This window comes from Pseudorasbora parva, chromosome 10 (genome assembly GCF_024679245.1).
Source record: "Pseudorasbora parva isolate DD20220531a chromosome 10, ASM2467924v1, whole genome shotgun sequence".
NCBI lineage: Eukaryota > Metazoa > Chordata > Actinopteri > Cypriniformes > Gobionidae > Pseudorasbora > Pseudorasbora parva.
Window position 1 is genome coordinate 33,109,632 of NC_090181.1, and position 12,570 is coordinate 33,122,201.

Here is a 12,570-nt window from a genome sequence, read left to right on the forward strand (position 1 = left end):
AGGAGGTCTGGGAGAAAGACTTACACTCCATTCAGTCCTAACCAGATGCATGTGCCTCCGCTTTCAGCTCATGCGGTACTTTGTTATTTGTCTATTAGCATTAGAGGCTCAATGGGTGCAGTTAAATGGAGTCCTCTTTTGCTACAGTGGTTTCTGTGGGGTTTAACTCTAATGAAAAGGCAACGTTGTGGGCTGAAGTGAAAATGAATACAGAGTTAGAAAGCAGATATGAAGCAGCTTTGAAGTGGCCTGTAAAGATTTTGGCCAGTCTTAAGAGAAGCCGTTTCTCAAATCCTGGCACCCCACACGTTATAGTTTTTACTACAATTGGCAACCTCCAGGAAATCTGGAGAAACGAAGATCTGGAATAATCTTTTAAGCCCTGCTCCAAGTCCTTTCTTCTCCACAGTCACGGAAAGCTTTTTTATTTTTTGATCAGTCTATTGTAGCGTGTTTCACACTACATATTAAGATTTAAGAATGAGCGAGTCCATATAATCCACACAATCGCTTTGTTAAAAGTATATAAACACCTGTTTTATTTCAGCTTTTCCTTGGGCATCCCTCCTTTTTTCCCTAATTAGGTCCAACAGGAAACTTTGCTCTAGAGTCCACTCTCACGCTAAAGTCCATCCATTTTGCATTGTCAGGCGAGTTTGACTTTTGCATAATTCCTTACGTATTTTCTTTCCAACCTTCTGAACTGAAAGGGACTCTATTTAAAGTAATTATTTGGTTAGATTTAAATTGGTTCCTGTTTTGCACAACATTTCAAGACTTATTTCCCAAGGAATTACTAGAATCATTTCAAAACAATTGTCAAAAAAAATTTGTGCATCCTCTAGTCATAGATAAACATGGAATCATTAGTGGATCATGTTGTGAGTGTGTGTGTGTTTTTGACTCTCATAACTCCCCAGGGTTGGATGACAGCTGACCCTGAGCAACAAACACAAAGGCGGGAGCGACACGGATGGCTACATGCTAACAAAACCAAGACGGAAAAGTTACAGGCAACCTGAAGTGTATAAAACGGTTCCCCACCGGCTCATCAGTGAATTCATCAGTGGTCAAGATGTGTGTCTGTGCCGCCCAGAGGACACGCCATGGGCTTTCTCATGCGAATCCCTGAGGTTATCAGTTCACCTGGTTTCCAATCAAAACCATCTGAGACTCAGTCACTCACCATCCCACAGACACGGCGCTAGCTAACTGCTTAGTTTTACTCCCCTCAATTTATTTGGCTGTTAGAGCTGTGGGAATTATTTATGAAATTTATTGTAAGGTTTTGAAAGTGGCATGTCACACAAAGAGCACACACACACTCACACACACACACACACACACACACACACACACACGCGCATGCACGCACATACACACACACACCCTTGCACAGTGATTTCCCAGGGGTTGATTCAGAGGTCACAGAAAGGCCATCTGCAGCTGACCTCATTGATAGACAACATTTAAATAGCCCTATTTATTGTTTAATTTTCCTACAATTTTTTGTGCATAAATAAATAAAAATGTATCGATGTGTATGTGCTGCTATTGTAACCAAAGTGATGACAAATAGTATTGACTACCTATAGTATTTTATATTATGCTGAAAACATCATTGATGTTTACTCATTCAACAGTCAGAAAACTTGGCTGTTGATATTTGGTTGTCAGGCTGTTGCTATGCCGTGTTTTTTAGTGTATTATATTTTATAAGCTCCAAGTCTACAGTTATTTGATCAAAATACATTAAAAACAAATGTTGTAAAAAAAAATTATATATATATATTACATTACAATTATATATATATAACATTAAAGCTGAATGTTTAAGTCTTGTCACACAATCCTTCAGAAATTATTATAATATGCTGATTTGCTGCTCATCAATTGTTGAAAGCAATTGTGTTGTTTATATTTTGCTTATAATTTTTTTTTTTTTTTTGGTGCAAAACCTAACATAATTCTTTTTTTTTCGGGATTATTGATTAATAGAAAGTTCAAAAGAACAGCATTTATTTGAAATAGAAATATTTTGTTACATTATAAATGTAATTTCTGTATTTTTTTTAAATCAATTCAGTAGAGCCTTGTTGAATAAAAGTTAATTAATAAAAGTAACAAGTTAATTCTTACTGATAAAAAAAATCTTACTGACCCTGAACTATATATCTCATTTCTTTTATTTCAAACTTTGAAATGCAAATCACTGCCTGACATCATTTACGTATACTATTCCAATATCTTTGGCTTGTATAGCAAACATGATCTTGGCTGATCTTAAATGAATTTTCCAGGCAGCAAATCCAATTCCCTCCTGACCACCCTGAAAGAAGGCTGCCCAATTAGAAGGAGCCTCTAAATAAGAATGGAGGCTCATTCTCACTGTAGAGCCCAGATGGTAATACAGGTTTACCTGTCTCCACAGGCCTCCTGAGAGGAGCATGGGGTTTAGAGCGGGCCACAGCCAATTGATCCACCCCTCGTTGGGTTGCATGTGCTGCTGGTGAAATGCACCCTGAAACTTTCATGTTCCCTCGCCTGGAAGTTAATTAGGAACGTCTGTATGTGGCAGCTGGGGCAAGCCGCGACATGTCACCGATGCACGATAGGGCTATCAGTTGCATTTGGAAACAGAATAAAAAAGATAGTAATATGACTCACTGACATTGTCTCTTTGGTGGTTCATAGCGTGCCGAGAGCTGATGAGTGATCGGAATGAATCATCGTTCAAGATCATAAATAATCAATCAATGATGTGATGGTCTGCCGCCTCAGTGGCAGTAGATGGAACCAAGACATGGGCGAGCATGCAGGTTTGTGTATGAGATTGACAAGGGAATATGAGCGTTCAAGCTTGCCATTGTATACCTATTGTGAATTAAATATCAGTTTCCAAAAAGAGTTGATATTAGCTTGGTGCAACACCAGCAGACACATTCTGAAAAATGTCCTTAAAATGAAAGTCAATGAAGTCTAATGCTGTCTTGTGCTAAGTTCCAGTTCATTTTTATCATGCCCTTCACTCGCAAACTTCCCTCCGTCTCGTTCACTCGGATGTGCGTCATTGCTTACGTTGCATGAGTGCCCACTACTGGTGGAAACTTTGCAATGGGCTGAACTGGAACGCCCTAAGGCTAAGCCCTTGATCACTTGGAATCCACTATGGAGTCGATTTATTTTTTTTTTTTTTCTTTACAATATTGTTTAATGCAGCATTCTATATGTATATGGATGTGTTTGGGTTGTTTCAAATGTTTTTAAAAATATCATAGAGTTGTTTGTGGTGGGGTAAATTAAACGCGATATGTGGTGACGTCACAATCGCGTTGCATTGTGGTATATGAAGCTGCCTGATGTTTACATATGAAGTAGACTCGCTCACTCAGTCAAAATCAAGCGAGCAAGGGTCTGTCCATATAAACTTCACTTGTCCACTTCATGAAGTGGAACGCACTTCAAAATGGCGGCAGGGATTCCCCCAAGGGGAAGTGCTTAGGGAAGCTTGCAAGTGCGTGTCTTAAAGTGGAGTGGAACGCAGCACTGGATTGGCGTTCATTATGTTAAAAGCAGTTGAAACATCTTCCATGGGGTAAATGAGTAAAGGATGACAACATTTTCATTTTTAAAGGGATAGTTCACCAAAAATGTTTGAATTCTGTCATCATTTACTCACCCTTGTGTCGTTCCAAACCCATAAGACTTTGGTTTCTCTTCGAAACACAACGATAACTTTAATGAAATCTGAGAGGTTTCTTCCAATCCAAAAGTCCAGGGAACCGAAACTCTGGCTCTTTTGCTCCAATTTTGCTCAAGTTTTGCTCCAGCCATAATCGAACACACCTGAACAAGCTAATCAAGGTCTTCAGGATGATTACTAGTCCAGTCAAGTCACCTTTTTACAGCACTGTATACAGTACAGATTATTTTATTCAGTACAGCTTTTCAGTGAAAACAGGACAATTATGCATTACGGCTTTTGTTGAGCTAAGGTCAGTTCAGTATTGATTCAATTCTGTAAAGATAATCAATTAATAAATGAGCTCATTTCATCTATAAAGCAGTTCTGCAGTAAACAGTGATGTAATTATCCAGCTCAGTTCAGATCTCATACAGCGCCAGTGCAGTCAGATCAATAATATGGTAGATTATTAACTCTCCCCCAGTTTTTTGGGGGGCGAAACCAGGCTCAGTCAGGGGGGCCGTTCTCCTCTGCCAACAAAAGATCACGGTGTGATTATGAATCATGGAACATCATAAGTCAGAGTTCAGATCAGGATCTGTAGCATTCAGATATTCATCCAGTTCCTTTTGTTTGAAGATCGATTCATCATGCTGGTATGGGGTGGAAACTGCCCATAATATCTGTGCAGAGAACCTGTCTGGATCGTGTGGTCTCTGTTGAGGATCTGAGCCGATGGCTGTCATGTCGACGAGGCCTTCACAGGGGATTGTCTATTAGACACGGTCTCTACTGACATTCAGGGCTGCATTTAGCTGCAGGTCTACCATCTGATCTGGATATAGACTGGATCCGGCTGACTACAGTAACCTCAGGATAAGAATGAGACAGACAGACAGACTTATATTAGCGTAGATGTCATTCTTCTTATGATGCAACACGTTAAAGAGATGTGTTTTTTTAGGTTTTATAGGAGTGTGACAGAGTATTACTAGAAAGTTATATGGAGGTGAGTTTTATATGATTGAACAGATTTAATTTGGGCTTATTCAATTATAAACACACATGCACAGAGTGCATCTCAAAATGTACACAAATTAAAGAAATCATCACATAATGCAAATAAGTTGTCATAGAATAAGAATCGATTTTGACAAAAATGTCAGATAGAACCTTATAATACCAAGGTGATGATATGATAAATACAGAAGCTCATGCATTGGACACACACTAAAATAAACCTCAGTGGGTTTACATGCATCACACACACACACACAACTTCTGTGTTTACCATGTGTTGTGGTCTATATGTATGTTGAACATTGGTTAGCCTAAATTAAATCTGCTCATCATAGAGACGTATTTAGGCCACGCCCACACCGGTTGGGAAAACAATCCAATGCTCTCCATTGACTTTGTATTGCGTGAGGCTGCCTCCTTGTCATTTCGGACCTATTACAAAAAACAGAACAATGTCTAAAAGCTGATATGTGATAAGTTGTGCAGCAAACAAGCTAAAAAACCCATAACTTAGTTTTTATAAGCTGTCGACCCAAAAACCCAAGTGTTTAAGAAGACTAAAGTGGATACAGGCAATAAGACGTGAAGCTTCAGAAGGAAGAATGGGGATGAATCCATTTTAGGATCCTGACACTCTGTATGTCTCAGTATGCCTTCGTGTGCAGTAAACATTTTGTTAATTATCCAAATGTCAGTTTTATTTCCTGACGCTGATTACTTTCCCCTCCAGTGGGCGTAGTTCTCAGTGTAATAGCATGTTGTGCTCTGTCTCTATTGCATGTATGCACTGTGATGTCTTTAAACCATAGACAGTAAAAGAAATAGACAGAGCTATCCCATTGACTTCAACGGCGGAAAATGAGGCCAATCAGAGGCACTCACTTCCTGATGGCTGAGCGAACTGCGCAGTCTGACTGAGCATGATGACGTAGATGTGACGTAAGCAACTGTCTGACAACTGTCTGACAGCAGTAGGTCTTTTAGTAGTCGTGGAAAGTGACTTTATTAGACTTTATGTCTCCACGTCCCCCTGACTGTCTCATAGACAGTAAAAGATTGTTTCTGAGCGTCTCCTCCTGTCTATACGGTAATTTCTCAACTGTGCGACAGAGTCGCGTTGGTTATTATTGGATGCAAGGTAATGGAGCCTTTTATGCATTGTCGTGTTTCTTTATAAATAAACAAATGGAGTCTTTAAATGTCTCGGATGTAAAGTTATTCACTGTCAAAGTGACTCGAAAATGAATGGGAGTCAATGGGATGCTAACAGCAGGTGATGGCTTAGCTAGCAATGGCCTCCCCTATGGATGGAACGCTTTCCGAGCGCTAAATTACCCCCTTGCTTTAAACGCTCGTTTTTTGGGTCAGCATCTTATAAACACTAATGGGTTTTTGGTTCTGGGTTTTTTCGCTTGTTTTCTGTACATCTTGTCACATATCAGCTGTTAGACATTGTTTGTTTGTTTGTAATAAGTCAGAAATTACAAGCAGGCCGCTTCCTGCAATAGAAAGTCAATGGAGACGGTTGGTTTGTTTTCCCCCCGGTGGGCGTGGCTTTCAGATTATGACGCATGTCGCTCTGTCTCTATATAAAGCAATCATATCTCTTCACAAGACTTGGATTAAACCGCTCAATTCATATAGATACATTTTATGATGCCTTTATGACCTTTTTCAATTTAGTTTTTGGTTACCTAGACTTATAATTGACGGACAGAAACTTCTCAGGTTTCATTAAAATATATCTTAATTTGTGTTCCATAGTCTGATGGGCTTAGAAAAACATGCAGGTGAATTAATGATGACAATAATTTTCAATCAAAAATGTTTACATTTTTGGGTGAAATATCCCTTTAAGGCTCAAGGTTATCTCCTTCCAAAGGAAGAGTGAATGAGGCTGAATAGGCCGTATTTCATCTGGCTGATTTTGCCATGTCTGTGACAGTGAGCGATGACTTCTGCCAGCTGTGTTTAAGCATGCACAAGCTGTCGCCAATCAGAGCAACTCCCAGTGTGTTTCAGAAGCAAGGTGACCGGCCTTGTTATTATCTCATCAACCAAAAGGACAAAAGACGACTGCATGGTTGCAGTCATCCATGCTTACTGTGGTTGCCTTGGAAACCAGCTGCTCAGCTGGAATGTTGGAAGTAAGTATGAGCAGGGGGTTACCGAGAGGGGACTGGTTTACGCCCCTCTCCAAAAATGGAGATTAAGCCCATTGAGAATGTAATGGTTCAGGAGACTGATCAGAGCCACAGGTCAACACAAACTGAGCTGATATTTTTGCAACTTTAGAGCTGACAGAGCAGTTTTCCAGCATGGAAAAGCCTCATGTTAGGAAAAGTGGACTGGCTGAAAGAGGAAGCCGTTCTTAATTTGTAGTACCCACTACTGCATGGCACACTGCAAGTCAAGCATGCTTTTTCCACTGCATGAAACAGGCTAAACAGACGTCAATAAAGACCATTAGACTAATTCAAGTGATTTAACAGACTGGAAGAAGCTAAAGCAGACCGAGCGAGGTTTCTTATTTGCACCTAATCCCTGTAATTTTAAATCCATCAATCTAATTCATATTTCGTGAGTTCCCCTTCTTCTCAGGCCACAGGGTTCAGAGATTGAATGGGGATATGCATTTCCAGAACCCTCCCGAAAATAAATCACACTGGCTATGGGCCTTATTCATGAAACACGAGCTGAGAGAGTCATTCGTAAAACCGTTCTTGCAAACTGTTGCATTCAATTCAGTGGGACAGTTTACACTACCAAAAGTTTGAACAAAACTTTTGAACTCTCTGTTCATCATAGTGTTCTGGAAAAAGAAATGTATCGCGTTTCTACAAAAACGTTAGGCAGCGTGATTGCATTTTATGACTTGATTTCAACACTGATGATAAGAAATGACCACCAAATCAGCATATTAGAATGATTTAACTGCGGCCCAGTTTACACCTGGAATAAGAAACCTTTTGGTCGATCGGATCAAAAGTGGATGTTGCTAAATAAAGGTGTAAACAGGCTGTCTAATTCATTTTGAGCTCAAACACTTTCAACCACTTCCAGAGGTCGAAAACTCAGACTGGATTGCTTTCGTAGTGTAAACGCTCATGTGGTCGAATGCATTCAAAACAGCCACAAAAGACTGCCTGCTCTCCGTCTACTGAAGTGTAAACATTATGGGAAGTGTGCTAACCAGGCGGGATTTAAGCTTCGGTTTGAAGTTGAAGACTGTACCAAAACAAAAAAATTACCAAACACAATGTAAAGCCGCAAGACCAAGATAGATGGTCTTGTGGCATTCAGAACCGAAACAAAAGCTAATGCTCTCCGTAGGTTTAATTCATATGCGTATTCATATGTAAATTGTGTGAGCTTATTTTTTCCATTAGATTGAAAGATCTGAAAAATCACATTTACCAACCCATATACCGGGGCAGGACAGAAGTGGCTGAAAGTGGTTGAAAAAAACACCAGGTGTAAACAAGAATGTGTCTCTCTCATACTTGTGATACGATCAATCAAAAAGCATCTTAAAGTCCCAGTGAACCGGAAGTAGCAATTGAGTTTTCTTCAGTGCTGTGATGTATTTCCAAGTGAAACTGAATATTGAATAGAGGGCAGGGTTTTACTTCAGCGCTCCTCCTCTCTATCTCTCGCTCAGCAGATTAACGGTTGGAGGGGTGTGGTGAAGCACTTTCAAACCTAAGCTGTCAAACTGCCGTCATCTGAGAAAGAACACCGTTTCCAGACCGGAAGTTACTTTTCAGATTTTGATTAAAGATTACCACGACAAACAATTATGTGTATTAACTTGCACGGATGAACTGTTCACCCTAAGACCTTAAATATGTGCTAACAAAGTAAATAGGGTCAATTTTGATTTCATAAGGACTTAAATGGTGTAAACAGGGCCATAGAAACATACATTCATAAAACTAGTATGCAAGTGTACTATATAAATTCAGCCGTTTCAAACAGTACATTGATGTCACATGAACATATTACATGGCATGTTTGATTCTAAAAAGAAAGTTGAGTGTGTTGCATTGTAGAAAATGTGTACTCTGTACTTTGCACATTTTTCAATTGTAGCAGGTCATTCTTTGAGATTAAAGTTTTTCTCAGTCACTTTGGTACATTTCTCAGATCAGAATTGAAATTCTCAAAACTACCTGTTCAATTCTCACATCATTTTGTCACTTGTGCACATCAAAAAGCAGTTTCTCATTTCTTTGAACAAGTTGCAAATGCTTTGGTACATCCATGCAAATGATTATGTACAATTCTCTGTTGTTTCCTACATTATCAGTTGCTTATGTCATGTTAATCAAAATGTATTATATTGGGTCTCTGTTGAATAGTCTCACCCCCACAACATTTAGACACAAGCTCATAGCATAAGTCTTTACATGCAAAAAGGTTGAACAAGTTATCATAATATGTCAAGCATATTTCTATACTTTCTATATTTCCATTAGATTTTTTCTAAATCTGTCCTGAATTGGTAAATTGCTCCCAGGTGAATCTTGATTTTCTCTAACGAAGGTGCTTCTCATGAAACATCAACTAGCATCAACTAGCAACTAGTATATATATACTAGTTGCATATATAGTTATATATATATATATATATATATATATATATATATATATATATATATATATATATATATATATATATATATATATATATATATATATATATATATATATATATATATATATATATATATATATATATTCTGTCAATAAAATACAGTACAAACAGTAAGAGTGTAAATTTGAATCTTTTCCATTCTCTTGCAATTACAGTCACATCACATACACTAAGATGTAACAGTAAGTATGCACTTACTGTTTTGCAAAATGTGAGTTTGATTCGAGAAATGTACCAAAGCGACTGAGAAAAACTGTAATGCCTCTCTGCTGGTTACTGAAAGGATTCCTGAAGTGCCCTGTTCAAGGAACAAAGGGGGTTTCTGACCTCACGTAGTCACCAGGATGGCCGAGTGGTTAAGGCGTTGGACTTAAGACCCAATGGACAAATGTCCTCGTGGGTTCGAACCCCACTCCTGGTAGAGCGGTTTAAACTTTAAGTTGAATAAAATGAGGTTGCTCTGCAGAGATAGAACATGTTTCTGAAGTGTCGACTTTAAAAAACAGAAATGTTGGCATTGCAAGGGCTTGAAAATCCAGATGTTGTAGTTACAGTATCTACCAGTAGGGACTAACCAGCCCATAAACCTTTGACATTTCCATACATTGTGTATACATATAGGACATCACAAATTATGGGAAAGCTACTTGCGGTACTTTCTGATCTTACAGAAAGTACTTATTTCCAAAAATGCAATTTTAAACAACAAATTTTATGTTTTTTTCTACAAAATACTAAACGGATTTCATTCATATATACTTTTTTTTTTAAAAAACAGCTATTGCATTCAGATGCCAAATTATTGTCCATGTTTCCATCAGGCATATTGATAAATCATACAGTGGTTTGTTGCCAGGCAATAGCTTTGAGTGGCATGCTCAAATAGATGGTTTTAGCAGTGTCCAGATAATAATCCACAATTATTTTCCTCTTCCTCTTCCTCACTGAGGTTATGTTTATTGACTGTGTAGGCTACCCATACAGAAAATCTGCTATGAAAATACATGAACAAATGTGTAGATTTATATTTGCTCGCTTTTTATATAGTTAGATTATGCATTATATATTTTTTATTCTCTTCTCTGCTTGGGATTAGAAATTATCCAGACATATGCAAGCTTATTCATTAGGTGTCATCATGGCTCCGAACCTCACTCCTGCTAGAGCAGTTCAATGTTTAAGTAGAATACGATGATGTTAGTTTCTCAAGTAGTTGTTGCATTAGTTGCAACTAGTTGCGTTCACTAGTTTTTCCCCTCACCAGCTTCAATTATCATGAGTGTTTATGTTATATTCTTCAAGCACATTTGCCTCATTGCTGAGCCCCAAACACAAACCCAGGTTTTGACTGAACTGTGTAGTATCCATGAATTGGGGGAACCTGAGTGTGTCCTGGTTGGGGGGTCACCAATAAAGGCCCACTTCCCTTTGGTTGTGTGCTGCTGAACAGCAGGACAGGCCTAGTTTTTCTCACCCTGCCTTCCCATCTGACAACAAATAAACAGCCAGAGGTCTTTAATGTGCCATACAGATGACACCTCCGATCGCTTCCTTTACAAAGAGTTCAGGAAGCTTTGGGTGTCAAGACAAATATTATGGCAGTGGAGCTTCATTTGGCGTGTGTATGAGGCTGGAGACTTTCCTTCGAACCTGAGCGTGATCTGAAGGAAGAGTGTGGAAATGAAAAACACAAGAGGAACCATCTGTCTGGTGGACAGCTCTACATTTGGTCAAACACTGGCCTGTGTGGAATCTATCTATCTATCTATCTATCTATCTATCTATCTATCTATCTATCTATCTATCTATCTATCTATCTATCTATCTATCTATCTATCTATCTATCTATCTATCTATCTATCTATCTATCTATCTATCTATCTATCTATCTATCTATCTATCTATCCGTCCGTCCGTCCGTCCGTCCGTCCGTCCGTCCGTCCGTCCGTCCGTCCGTCCGTCCTGTCTGTCCGTCCGTCCTGTCTGTCTGTCTGTCTGTCTGTCTGTCTGTCTGTCTGTCTGTCTGTCTGTCTGTCTGTCTGTCTGTCTGTCTGTCTGTCTATCTATCTATCTATCTATCTATCTATCTATCTATCTATCTATCTATCTATCTATCTATCTATCTATCTATCTATCTATCTATATATTCAATATTTTAATATAAATACAAAAATAAAGCTGATCAGTCGTTTTGCTTACATCTCTTGCAGATGACAACTATGACAACTTTAAATGGGGCTCATCCAAATAGATTTTTACAACTATCCATTTCCTAATGAATAATGTTTTATAATCTAAAGAATGTTGAGCAATATAATTTACCCACGATTCCTCTGTGGTGTTATGTAGAACAGGTCTATTCATTGCGTTATCTAGCCAGCAGGTATCTTCAAACCTGATTAACACCTTGACCAATTATCCAGATAAATTCACAAAAACATTTGCCTCCCCACGAGGTGCTGTGAAATGAGATTACACCCAAACTAATTATAAACAAGTCCCCCAAGTCCCCTAATCAGATATCAGCTCTGAGGCACACTTAATCTTCATGGAATTCATCTAGAAGCATCTGAATGACTCAGGCACCATTTCGCGTGCCACTCTTTTCCACAGTCTCTCATCGCAGTATGTGAAATTAGACCTGTCATTTAAACCAAAGGCTCTGTTTATTAGGAGCCAGCCTGTCTCATCAGCGCAATTGAAAAAACATGGCCAGAGCACTCTAATGCTGGCACTGAGAGAACACCAGATCCGTTCCCATTCGCCTGTGAGACAGACACGGAGACGGGAACCGGTGCAGCCAGACTGCGAGCCGGGAAAGAGAGGATTAGCATGTGGCAGGGTCTCTGACCACCTCATTTCCTTCCCCGGAGCAATCTCCGTCTTCATCTCTCGCCTGCAGCTACGCATGCTATCGCTTGCCATCTTTATGTCTCTTGAGTGTCAAAGCTTTCTGTTTTCCACACCACTCCTTCCTTACCTAATGCACCACTGACATCCGAACAGACCGATTTCTCATCCTGGCTAACGGCCAGTGCTGTTTTAAGATGATTTAGAAGACTGCACTTCTTGTCGCTCGGTGAGTATTTTAAGGCACCAAGCGAACTTGATAATACCATTAATCATCAAGGGTTGTGTAAGGCATTGGTTTTGGACCTCAGTTCTCAAGTCAAGGCCAAATGGAGACATGCTTATGAGCTCTTCAGAT

The 12,570-nt window shown here is 39.2% G+C and overlaps 1 non-coding gene across 1 annotated transcript; it reads left to right on the forward strand.

Annotated features, from left to right (window-relative positions):
• The first annotated feature begins 9,700 nt into the window (after window positions 1–9,700).
• Window positions 9,701–9,783, forward strand: trnal-uaa (transfer RNA leucine (anticodon UAA)). The gene has a single exon. It is a non-coding gene; the product is annotated as a tRNA-Leu (tRNA).
• Window positions 9,784–12,570: the final 2,787 nt, after the last annotated feature.